We start from the raw sequence: 13,384 nt of genomic DNA, 5'->3' as shown, positions 1-13,384 counted from the left end.
TTCCGGTGAGATTTTTGTTAGTTTCAGTAGCCTGGGGAGAGGTTACCGAAGGGGAATAAAAATTTGGGTTTGCGTTGGCAGACTCGCTAGTACTGGCACTAATGAGAGCTTGTGAATGGTTAGTATTTGGCGCGTTTAAGGGGCGATTTTCATGTGCATTCCCAGATAATGGACAGCCATTAGTAATGGGGCTAACTTTATTCTTGCGGATGTTGTCATTGCTAGGGATATTATCTCGGGAAAATTTACGGACTTTTGTTTCGGATATAGCGGATGCCTTTTTGGATTCGTAGCTGCGTAGAAGGCCTGATTCTCTTTCGCTTAGATCCTTACTAAGAATTTCCTCTTCCTCTAATTTCATCTAAGAATTTCCTCTAAGAATTTCCTCTAAGAATTTCCTCTAAGAATGTCCCATTCCCTCCGCCAGGAAGAGGAAATTCTTAGTAAGGATCTAAGCGAAAGATAATCAGGCCTTCTACGCAGCTACGAATCCAAAAAGGCATCCGCTATATCCGAAACAAAAGTCCGTAAATTTTCCCGAGATAATATCCCTAGCAATGACAACATCCGCAAGAATAAAGTTAGCCCCATTACTAATGGCTCTCCATTATCTGGGAATGCACATGAAAATCGCCCCTTAAACGCGCCAAATACTAACCATTCACAAGCTCTCATTAGTGCCAGTACTAGCGAGTCTGCCAACGCAAACCCAAATTTTTATTCCCCTTCGTGAACCTCTCCCCAGGCTACTGAAACTAACAAAAATCTCACCGGAAATGTGATGAACCTCTCTAGTATTACCTTGTCACCAGATCAGATGAGCGCCTTGTCAAAAGGTCTGAATTTTTGCCCGGCAACTGGCGGTTTCAACGAATTTCAACTTTTTAAGGACTTAGATAACTTCGCCAGAAATATGAGACTGAGAGAGTACTTCCATGACCGTCCTCCAACCGACGAAGCCCGAACCGCATTACCTAGCCATAAGCACTGGACCCCTCCCACGCAGCGCGATACATGCCTCGACATGTATATTAAAGCCGTTCATCGCGATGTACGAGCAGCATACCAAAAGCAAATCCCTTTCCGCTGTAACATCACCAACAAGGAAAAGAAAGCCTTGGAGGAACTCGCAGGTTGCCCCGAAATAGTAATCAAACCGGCCGATAAAGGAGGCGCCATCGTGATCCTCGACAAAGCTGACTATGTCAACGAGGCTCATAGACAACTATCAGAATCTGCGTTCTACAAAGTACTCCCTAGCGATCCCACTAATGAGTATAAGCTAATTGTAAAAGAAAAACTCACTGAACTTGTTCAAAATCAGGAAATAACTGAAACAACTGCTCGTTCTCTTATCCCCTTAAGCCCAGTAGCCGGTAGATTCTACCTTCTTCCTAAGATTCATAAAAATAACAACCCAGGTCGCCCCATTGTCTCTGGCATTGGTACTGTCACCAAGAACCTCTCGCGGTATGTCGACTCTCTCATTCGCGACATTCCCCCCAGCTTTCCATCCTTCATTAAGGATACAAATGATTTTCTCTCAGATATCATGAAGATGGAAATTCCAAACAACTGTTTACTTGTTACCCTAGATGTCGTGTCGCTGTACACTAACATTCCGCATGCCGATGGGATCACCGCTGTATCATGTGCGTATGAGGGGTCGGCGGGTGACAAACCTATCGATTCTCTCACCCTTGAAACTTTCCTTCACCTTATCCTTGAACTTAACAATTTTGAGTTTGATGGTGTCAATTACGTGCAAGTCAGCGGAACATCAATGGGAACCAAAATCGGGCCCAACTATGCGAACATCTTTATGGGATGTCTAGAGACAAACTTCCTCGCAACCCAAAGTTTCAAGCCATTGTACTACAAAAGGTATATAGATGATATATTCATGATTTGGCAGCACGGTGAAATGGAACTTCTGGCGTTTATTGAGGCTTTTAACCTTGCGCATCCTACCATCTCCCTCTCTCATTCCTACTCTACGCACAGCATAAATTTTCTGGATGTTACTGTCACAGTTTCTCAGGGCAGACTTCAGACTAATCTCTACAGGAAACCTACGGACACGCGCCAGTATTTGCACTTCCACAGCAGCCATGTCAGGCACTGCAAGACTGCAATACCTTACAGCCAATCTCACCGTTTTAGGCGAACCTGCACAAGCCAGGCGGATTTCGATTCTAACTGCAGAGAACTTAAAACCGCACTCTTAAATCAAAAATACCCAGAGCAGGTGATCGATGACGCGATTACACGAGCTAACCAGTTGAACCGCACCGAAATTCTCCGAAAAAAAGCTCCAAAACCCAATCAACAAACCAACCTCGTTTTGACCCATTCGGCCTCTTCTCCGAAAGTTGCTTCCATACTAAGGAAACATCACAATATCCTCGCTCAAAGTGAACGTCTAAAGAGAATATTCCCCGAGCCACCACGTGTTGTTTATAGACGCAGCAAAAATTTGGGTGACGTTCTCACTAAATCCAGCATCAGCCGACCACAGACTACTGGTTGCATGCCCTGTAACAAACCACGGTGTAAGGTATGCCCACAAATGACCACCACACAGCGCGCCGCCAGCACAGCTTCAAACTATTATGTAAATGTAAAAGGGAACTTTAACTGTGATTCCGCCAACGTCGTATACCTGCTGGAATGCACCCTCTGCGGCAAACAATACATTGGCCAGACTGAAACACCCTTTCGTTTGAGGTTTAACAATCACCGCTCCCATGCAAAAACCTGCCCTTCTTTGCCTCTATCAAAGCATGTTAACACTCCTGGTCATTCTTTTGAACAACTGAAGGCCACAATTCTTGAATCTAGTTTTAAAACGCATCACGATCGCGAGGTTCGTGAGTCTTACCTTATCTATAAGTTTAAATCAGCGTCGTTTGGCATAAATGAAAGTTATGGGAAATTAACCTGTCTTTCCTCCGATTAAAATTTCGGCTGCATTTCTCAGGCTAGTGTTATGCCTGTTCATTTCTTTCCCTCAATAATATTCTCCCATTAGTTGGCGAGCTCTCGTAGTTGGGTTTAGTTTCGTGCTAGCACGACGTTTTTTAGCACAATGGCTTCACTGAAGCAAATTCGATGAACAAGTCTGGACATTGCGTTCTGGGTAGAAGGCTGCAGTACCATTTTTAGCTTTGATATTCTCACCTTGCAATTAATTTGTGAACGCGAGCGTGTGTGATTGTTTTCGTGTCCTCTTTCTTTTTTGTATTGTTGTTTTCTAATATTCGTTGCTGACCGCCTCGGCATTCCCTGAACTGGCACCATGCGCCGGGCAGATGAATACCACTTGCTGCCGCGTCATACGCGTGCACATGCCTGTTTTTTTTTTTTCATGACTTGTTTGACCTTGTCTTTTTTCCCCTATCAATGTAAACTCATTTCGAGTCGAAACTACCTATCCTACTGCTTTTGGGCGCGACCCCCGCCTCCCACCAACAGAAGCCACATGTCTCACGTTTCAATTACCTTACCAGGATTCTTGGAACGGGTGTGTATGGGCAGATGTTCATCCTTTGTGTGCATTTGCATATCTTCGTTTCCTTGTTCCGCGTGACTAATCTTTTTGCCCATGTCAAACACGTGCATGGGCATATCTTGTTTTGACCCCTCTTTCACCCCCGTTGCCACAAGGGAGGGGAAAATTACCTGGTTATTTTTTATTTATTTATTTTTTTCGCTCTTTGTATACCAATGTACACTCTTTCCTGTCGAAACTGCCTGTCCTACTGCTTTTGGGCGCGACCCCCGCCTCCCACCAACAGAAGCCACGTATCTCTTGTTTCAATGACCTTACTTGGATTCCTAGAACGGGTGTGAATGGGCAGATGTTCGCCCTTTGTGTGCATATCTTCTTTGGAACGTCTTCCGCGTGACTAATCTTTTTGCCCATGTCAAACACGGGCATGGGCCTATCTTGTTTTGACCCCTCTTTCACCCCCGTTGCCACGGGGGAGGAAAATTACCTTGTTATTTATTATTATTATTTTTTTTTTAAATTATGTATTATTTTTTCTCTCTGTTTGGTTCTTCTCTCTCTCTTTTTTTCCAAGTTCGTACCGCGTGACTGTGTGTTCTTGTTATCATTGTTGTAATTAATTTTCCCGCTCTCCCTTGATTCTTTTGCTACCCACCAACCATGAATCCATTTTGTACAAACTCTCCCTCCTCTTACCTTGCCCTCGCGCTTGCTACATTTTCTGTATATATAGCTCTGAAACGAACTTATTTTGTATTCTGAAGAAAGGGAGTCCTCTCCCTGAAACGTCAGTAAACTTATTTTTATTTTCTAAGTCTTTCTCGTTTGTCTCTGTCTCTACTAACCTTATATATATATATATATATATATATATATATATATATATACAGAAAGAAATGCCGGCAGTCTAAAACGCCAAAGAAGACATAGGGGAATGGTTAGACTATTTTTTACCGTTAGTGACGTTACATTATTATTTTTTATTAATTACGTGAGAAAGAAAGAAAGAAAACCACGGGCCCAGAGTGGGGACCGAACCCACGCCTTTCGATTAGATCTCGAATGCCGTACCAATTCGGCTATCTGGGCGACTGTGTTCTCCTTCACTTTCTGGGGTATTTATATTTACTACAACTGTATCTGACGCTTGAGGGTGGTAGCCAGCGCCACTCAGACTACACGGGGAGAAGGGGACCTTCTCCGGGGACCTGCCGGCGTTGTAGACTGCCGGCATTTCTTTCTGTATTTCCTAGCGAGCCCCTCATTTCCAAAATATATATATATATATATATATATATATATATAAGGTAAACGATTAGGCTAGTGAAGGTTAAATAGTAAAAAGGGGCGCAATAAAAAACATAACAAGTTTACTTCGAAAACATAACTTTACATCGACGTTTCGGACGGGGACCGTCCTTTATCAAGCGTCCTTTATAAAGGACGGTCCCCGTCCGAAACGTCGATGTAAAGTTATGTTTTCGAAGTAAACTTGTTATGTTTTTTATTGCGCCCCTTTTTACTATATATATATATATATATATATATATATATATATATATATATATATATATATAGAGAGAGAGAGAGAGAGAGAGAGAGAGAGAGAGAGAGAGAGTATGCGAATGGGTGTGTGTATAAGGGGTTTGCGCTTACCGGGTTGTTTTATTTGATTAAGGCTTAACGTTTTTTTTTGTAGAGTAATGGTGACGGAAAAGCTACCAATTACGAGAAGTAAACTAAATAACTGTTAAGCAAGCATATTGTAGAGATAAGTAAAGATAATATATTGGATGAGAGAAAGAGGTCGGTCTGGTGTGCTCTGGCTCGCAGCTTACACGGGGGGAAAATGGGGGGAAGTGATGAGCTGTACATGATGATTAAAATACGGAAGTGACGTGTATACACAATAATCGTGCAGCACTATGGTTGGCCTAAGATCTGGCATCCAGTCCAGTACTCTCCAAAAAAATGTATAACTGCCCTGTGTTGAAACAATCTGATCGGATATTGCAGACAAAGTAGGAACTTCAGTTGGCGTTTGCATTGCCAGCGTACAAACCTGAATCTTCCTCTGTTAGTTTGAAAGCTCGTTTCTGTGCTGTTTTTTTTTTATATTGTAAGCGTCAATTTCTGTATCCTTTAAGTCATAATTACTACGTAAACCCCTATATTTGGGTTGGCCTCGATATATTGGTTTATTTGGCTGTGTACGGTGAAGGTCGCGACAGGAAGGCACGAAGGAAGGCTGCATAGAGGGTCAAAATGTGGGCCTCGTTTTGGAGGATGAATCATGCAATACTACGTTTAAAAACCCATAGCATGCTGTCACCACGTTTGAAAATTTCAAGAACGTAAGGAACGGTATAATTTTCATTGGGTTGCACAAAGTTTATTCTTGTTTATTCTTTCTTTATATACAAAACAAGGTGAGGCAAGTTTTTTATCTACAGGTCTTGATGGAACAAAGTTCACACGTTTTCAAACAGGAAAAAAATATGCACCAGAGAAATGGAGCCAATATATCGAAGCAACACAGGCAAAATGCAACAATGAACAAAAAGTGTATGTACACTGTGACTAATAGGCCAACAGTAGTTGCCACATTCACAAAATATTAAGGTTAAAAAAATTAAATTGGAGCACACAAACTGTATAGTTACACCGCGTCACCTCGCACGTTTACAGTGACTTCCGCGGTTTCTTGGCCCACATAATGTACGCACTGTCTAGAAAGTCCAAGTATCCCCCCTTTCTTCGTCTGTTGCGTTCCTAATACTAGGGATACTTGGACCTTCAATAGAAATCTTCATCAGCGCGTCAACATGGGACGGTGTCATGCGACATCTATCTGATGTTAGGATTCTGTTCATGGTTGAAAAGCCAACTCTTGAAACTGGTCGCAAAACCTTGCACGCATGTTCTCCAGGATTTTAGTCTGGTAACTTGATCCAATTTTTAGAAGATCCGCGTCGGTGATGGTTTCGTCATCATCCATTCTGAGTAGGTTTTCGTGAATTTCTTCGACAAGCTTCTGAGCCTCCATCCTTAAATCTTCTACACGGATTTCTCCAAGGGATGACATTACTGCACGCACCAATTTCAAGGCCTCTCTTAGGTTACCCTTCGAGGATTACAAGCACTTGCTCAGACGAGCAAGCGCCCTAGAAGTCGAGACAATAAGACCAATATGAAAACGGTGTACTTTTTTCGGAACAAGAGAAAGAGTCCCCCGGCGCCAGAAGAATAGTCTCCGGCGTCCGTGTATACGTGCTCTAATGCGCTACAAATGAACAGTAGTGCTCAACCACTACTTTCACACTGCCCTCATAAGAAAGCCATCGTGTTTCTCCAGGCTGAACAAGCTTATGAGACAACCCTTCCATCGCTAGTTGAACGTTCTTCAAAATCGTCAGTCGCTTCTGGCTTCCCCTAAAGGTACTGTACAATTTATTTGGCGCACTCAGTACTCTTTTTATAAGGGGCGTCTGCCTGCAACTATGCACGAGAGCAAGCTGGAGGAGGTGGCTTCGGCAGTGCACGAAAAGCAAATCAGGTGCGTATTCTTTGAGTCGCGCTCGCACGCCGCTCACGTTTCCGCTGAAATTCGCACCCCCATCAAAAGAGACAGCGGAGATGTTTTCTTGGCTTCAAGCCGACTTTTCTTAACTTGCCAATGAGCGTATTGGTTATGTCTTCCGCTTTCGTCGTCTCAAGAGATACTACTGAAATAAATGTATCTTCCACTTGGAAACTTTCGTGACAAGCTCTAATGTGTCGAATGAAAGTGCTGAGAACCGCACACCCGTTCACGGCCGTGCCTTCATCCGCACATACAGAGTACGGCTGATCTTCGCTAAGTTTGCTTGCTATGTGCGCTGATACGGCTTCTCCGAAGGCATCCAGAAATCCTGTAATTGAAGATGATGACAGGAAATGGGCGTTCTGGGGCTTTGTAGCCAATGTTCTCAAGAAATCACGAGATCCATCCACAGATGCCGCTGTTGCGACCAAGTCAGGCCAGTTAGAAGTCGTGTGTGGAATTTCCGATTTTAAGAGATATTAGGCGAGCTTCACGAGGTTCTTCGTGCAGCCAGTGTTCTGCGCGGCTTGTTTTTGTGACTGGGTTATTAGAATTGATTCTACAGTGTCTCCCGATAGGCACTGCGATGCTTCAAGAGCCGTTTTGTGTTGGTTAGTTTTTGCATGTTTGGAGGCCTTGTCGCCTAGCTTTTTTGAAGACGCCAGCGAATTCAGCATGGTCACCCATGGGCTTTTCTTGAAAGCCACGCTACATTCCTTGCACTTGTACCCCTCTGTAGTCCGCTCAATCCAGGGAAATTTACTGTAAGAAGAGCATTTTGGGGGGTCTTCCTTACCGTGTCCGGAGAGCTTGTAGTCTGATGACTTCTCTTGGGGCTCCAAATCAGAATTATGACATGTGCTCGTGCCTCGTAGATATGTTGGCGTTGCGCTTTCATCTTCTCTGTCAGGTGAACCGTCTTCGGGTGTGCGTGCTGTGCACGGTGATGGTCCGGTTGCAGTCAGTGCTGGCTGATCATCCTGTTAAGAATAATAATATGTCTTATTAGGCTATATCAGTGTATGTGCTCGGCCTAATTAGCAGCAGAAATAAAAACACGGCTCTGATATTATTCCACATCACACTATTTTTGTCATTTTTGTCAGCGAAACGGGTTTCAATCTTTTGATGCTATAGAGCAAACCTTACAGGAAATCGTTCACTCTTGTTTATAAAAGTTGATTTGGTAACAATACCAGTAACGGTTAGTTCCTCCCTCGAATGTGTATGAATTTCTATAATATACTTATCAATCGATGCATTCATTTGTGTCATCTACTGTCTTCCCAATATGAATAGTTTATTTTCTTTCGAATTTAATCAAGATCCGTATGAAATACGTACATGTTTCTCTATCTCTATTCTGATCATATCTGGACACATTATATCTCTAGTTTAAACTGATTTCTCTAGGATAAAGTGAACCCATACGTTTTTTCTATAATTATTTCTTTATTTTTCACTATCTCAACCTATTGCTAATCCTACGCGTCACGCATCGAGCATCGCCAACATTATAGACTTAACACTAACAAATAATTCCGATATTTACGGTTCCTTTAACAAAAGAATACTATCGCTATCGAAAATGAACGTTGAGTTTTTATGAACTCCCTGTTGTGTTTCCATATTGCTAATAAAATGTCAGTTAAAGCTCAAGGTTTATCGACTGTGGTTGTCATGAACTCAATAAACTCTTCATTGCGAAAACAAAGCACTCAATTTATTGGACCCCGTATTGAGTCTCTATAGAGCGTGCAAGGCTCCCAACATATTGATTGAGGTCGTGAGAAAGTCTATAAATCTTTTCTTATGGAATCAAACAGATAGGGCTGGGCGTCCGTTAAAAAATTTTAAACCGATTATTCGACACACCTTAATAAGTTCATTGATTGATTATTCAAGTGAGTTGGTTAAAAAGAAAAGATAAAAATATTTTAGTTATATTCATAGCAATAATGAAAAATAACATAGATACGCTTTTCGACCTGGTCGCACCGACAGTCCCGATTAGGTGAGCGCCATTGTTATGGCGCTGATGAGGGTGGTACGCTCCTCATAGCGTTTGTCCCTCGCACTATTTCTATAATTAGGAACAGCGACACTCGCCGTAATTGCATGGGTGTCGATTAATCGTGGTTTATATGGGGTGATTCCTGATCAGATGGACAAAGGGTGGCTTCGAATTTTCTTAAAATTTTTATATCATTACCTGATTATTGTAATGTCCAGATTTTTTTTTTGTCGAACTGTAAAATGTTTACAACGCGACAAGGTGGACCCCCCTCCCATGCTACCTGCCCATGCGCCTCGGCCAACTTTAGCAACGTTCGTCTATCTAAGAAAATGTTCATACGGAGCAATTTGCAAATTTCATGCTTCCATGGAAGCATAAAAACTCTGAAGTGGATTCTTTCTTTTCCCAGTTCATGAACAAATATTCTATGCTCACCGTTCCGCAAAATTGATGTACAGTCGGGGACTTAATTTTGCAGACCACGCGAGCGCGTGGCAAAAGCCACCGATGCGCGCTCTGGAGGCCCGGCGCCTGTTGTCGAGACCTGCGCGGCGCGCATGCCCGTCCTGTTTTGCTCGCAGGCACGACGATTTTCTCGCTTCCTGCAGCGGTGCTGCAATGGTCACTCAAGCACCGCATAGCGACGCCTTTGTAGCATTCCTTTCTTCCCGATGGCACATTTGGCGCCTAACGTGACGATTGCGAGGGCTTTGACGCAAGTGCTCCTCGCGTCCTGATAAACACTTGCGCGGAATGCTTTATTTGTTTGTTTGGTGCTTTATCGCTGATAGACGATGAGACGAGGGGCTTGCGAACGGCGTCACCGAATGAAGCGCGTATGAAGCACAGTCTCACGGTACCGCGCTACCGACGACGAAATGCCGGCTATATGAATAGCGAACCGTTATTCACCTTGTTTATTTTGTAATTTGGCCACTGAACATATATTTCAGCTCACTCTCCGCTGTCCATAAAGTAGGCGATTTGCAAGTTTTATAAAAGAAATCCTGTTTTATTTTTAATGTCTGCTTCCTTACTTAAAAATGATTGAAAGACGTACTCATTTTAATTGTCTGTTCGTTCTGCGCGTCGGCATTATTCAAAACGACACCTCGGGTTCCCATCGAAGAATGGCATAACATCATTCGCTACTTTTCGCCGTAATACTGATCGCTACTTAGGGCCTTCCGAATGTTTTTGTCACTAATGAACGGGTGTTCAACCCATGAAAAACAATCAGCTTGTCCTCCGGTTTCGTTGTTGACCTTGTCCTTCCGTCCGCTGGGCATCTGCAAGGTGGCCCTTTTCTAATGGTGGCGAAAAGCGAAAATGGTCGAGTGTGTTCGGGATTTCGGCGCATGTTAAATATCCCCAGGTAATCAAAACTAATCCGGAGCTTTCTACTACGACGTGCCTAATCGCCTCTGTAGTATCGGCGCGTTAAAACCTCATAATGATTCAATGCAAGCCGACCTTGAAGAACTGTTCTGGGCTTGGAGCAATTCATCCCAGTAAGCAAGAATTCCTGGGATAACAGAATGTCTTGGTCTATTAGTAAGCCGGCAAAGTTCCCTTTGAAAAACGGCTTCTCAAAGGTAGCGAATAATTTTCAGCATTCAATGGGAACCCGAGGTTCCATTTTTACGAATGCGATGGGCAGAGTGAACAGACAATTTATGTGAGTACGTATTTTTATCATTTTGATGTAATTAACCAGGCATCAACAACACCGAAATAATTGCTTTTATAAAACTTGCAAATCGCCTACTTTATGGGCAGCGGAGAGTGAGCTGAAATATATGTTCAGTGGCCAAATTACAAAATAAACAATGTGTATAAAGGTTCGCTTTTCATATAGCCGGCATTTCGTCGTCGGTAGCATGGTACCGTAAGACTGCTTCGTACGCGCTTCATTCGGCGACGCCGTTCGCAAGCCCGTCGTCTCATCGTCTATCAGCGATAAAGCACCAAACAAGCAAATAAAGCAATCAGCGCAAGTGTTTATCAGGACGCAAGGAGCACTTGCGTCAAAGCCCTCGCAATCGTCACGTTAGGCGCCAAATGTGCCATCGGGAAGAAACGAATGCTACAAAGGCGTCGCTATGCGGTGCTTGAGTGACCATTGCAGCACCGTGCAGGAAGCGAGAAAATCGGCGTGCGCGCGAGTAAAACAGGACGCGCATGCGCGCCGCGCTGGTCTCGACAACAGGCGCCGGGCCTCCAGAGCGCGCATCGGTGGCTTTTGCCACGCGCTCGCGTGGTCTGCAAAATTAAGTCCCCGACTGGATATACACACTGACCGTATGTCTTCTCACAGTGCACGAGTGGGCCCTAAGGTTTGCGTGTGACAATTCGCTGAGCGCTAAAGCACGAAACGCTTGAATTATTCTTTGCTTCGTCTCTAGATTAGAAACCAGAATGTTTTGTCCACTCATCCGAAGTATAAATACAACAAAAGCAATGTGGCACATTGTAAATTTGATAAACAAAAATATGAGTAGTGCTCGTAGTCCGCGCATCGAGCGTACGTACGTTGACTTAGATGTGGAAAAGAAGATCAAACATGAACCTAGATTTTCATTCACGAGCAAGACCTTACGCCCAAACAACACCACTGGGATTGATGGCAAAGTGGAGCGCTTACCTTGGACACTTTAGGAAAAAAACTTGTCAGCTTCAGGGATTCCGCTTTTCGCTTGCGGGACACTGAGGGGTGCCTGGAAGAGTTCCTGCTCATAAGAGCTCCTGCTCATTGTAGCCGATGCTCGTATGAGGAAGGCACAGCTCGAGCACAAGGAGGCCACGCCGCACTTCTAAATGCATTTCTGCACTACGGCGAAGAAGTGCAAGAGCAAAAGACATCACGTGGCCACTAAACTTACGTCACGTGTGACGTCGCGTTTTTTTTTTTTTTTTTTGCTGGGGTTCCGTTAACTTTTGCTGCCTTTTTTTTTTCACGCACGCGCTCGTACGTTCGCCGTTGCACGCACGCTTCGCAAGTTGATGCGCTCATCTAGTACCGATTTTTCTTCTCCGCCTTTGTCCTTGCTTCAAGGCATCCAGCTTTTCTTCCGCACTTGCATTTCGGCGCTCGCATGTGGTTTCAGTTCTGCTTCTCCCTTCGTGTTCTTGTGCGTGCATGGGTGGGCGCACACATGTCATTTTTTACACTCTGGGAGGCAAACAACTTCGACGGTTTTTTTTTTTTTTCACAAGAGATGGTCAGGCGCGTCTGGCCGACAGCTTTAATTTAGACAAAAAAAAAATTATATATAGCTCCTTCTGCACAGGGGTAAACATATCTGAAGTTTTTTTGTGCAAAAAACTTTCCTTTCCTAAAAAAAAATGTCGGCTCGGGTAACTGGCGCATTGAGCGGCTAGCGGAAAATTTGAAACTTCTACCACTGCAAAACAAAAACTACCGCAGCTCGCGCCCTAGTTATTTCTATATGAAGGCTTTGCACACTCTCAAATGATTTAACGTATATTCGTGTTTGGCGTGTGGAGCGAATGTTTTTTTGATAAAAATTTTTGAATTAGAATTTTTTTTAAAAAAATGGCCAAATGTGGGTTTTTTTCTTTTCCCTCTGCATCTTAAAAAACTAGGTAGTTCAAATTTATTACAGTTATTCCTCGGTTCTTGTTCAATCTTCGGGCCATTTTTAGTTTATGTGGTCAAGACTTCAATTTTAAAAAAGCACTCTACTGCAACTAGGTAACGCATTTTGGTTTATTTTTAAAGCCAATTAAAAAGAACTATCTTCGATTTTTTTCAGATTTTCACAAAATAAAGCTAATGTTGCTCTCCATCATCTTCATCAAAAACATTTTGCAATTTTTTTTGCAGCAACAAAGCGCCAAATATGGCCTTGTTAGCAGTATTGCGGTGACGTAATCAAATGGTTTGTAAGAAGCTTATGAACGCAATGTAGGTCAATAACTGGTCGTTGCAATTAGAAAATCCTTAAGCAAACATTGCAGTGAGCGGCTTTGTTGAAATTAAGCGAGACTAAAGTACGCCGCATTTTAACAGGTTGTAGAAAGGCACCCGAAGTGGATCGTTCAAGCTAGCGCACTCGCTCTTCTGGATGCGTCTCTTCATGCACTGCTCACTGTTTTTCTGTGCGCGTTGTGTAGGCCCACTCGCATATACACCGGGCCTCTCGGTAGCCACCGGGGAGCATAGACTATGCCCGAGCTGAGGCTAACTTGTAGCATCGGCGGAAGTGTTCCGGCGGAAATAAGTACTGACGGACGGCGGTTGCACTTCCTG

The 13,384-nt window shown here is 43.5% G+C and overlaps 1 protein-coding gene and 1 long non-coding RNA gene across 2 annotated transcripts in view; both read right to left on the bottom strand.

Annotated features, from left to right (window-relative positions):
• Positions 1-13,384, bottom strand: part of LOC144168843 (uncharacterized) — a 101,713-nt gene that overhangs the window by 42,431 nt on the left and 45,898 nt on the right. The window lies entirely within an intron of this gene.
• Positions 6,035-9,776, bottom strand: LOC144168846 (uncharacterized). The gene is made up of 3 exons (XR_013322259.1): positions 9,547-9,776; positions 7,891-8,074; positions 6,035-7,422 (listed from the first exon to the last, which is right to left on the bottom strand). It is a non-coding gene; the product is annotated as an uncharacterized LOC144168846 (long non-coding RNA).

This window comes from Haemaphysalis longicornis, unplaced genomic scaffold (assembly GCF_048455015.1).
Source record: "Haemaphysalis longicornis isolate Haplotype H1 unplaced genomic scaffold, Haemaphysalis longicornis Haplotype H1 scaffold_2, whole genome shotgun sequence".
Taxonomy (NCBI): Eukaryota; Metazoa; Arthropoda; class Arachnida; order Ixodida; family Ixodidae; genus Haemaphysalis; species Haemaphysalis longicornis.
Note: the sequence above shows the minus strand (reverse complement) of the source record. Positions and strands in the feature narration are given on the sequence as shown.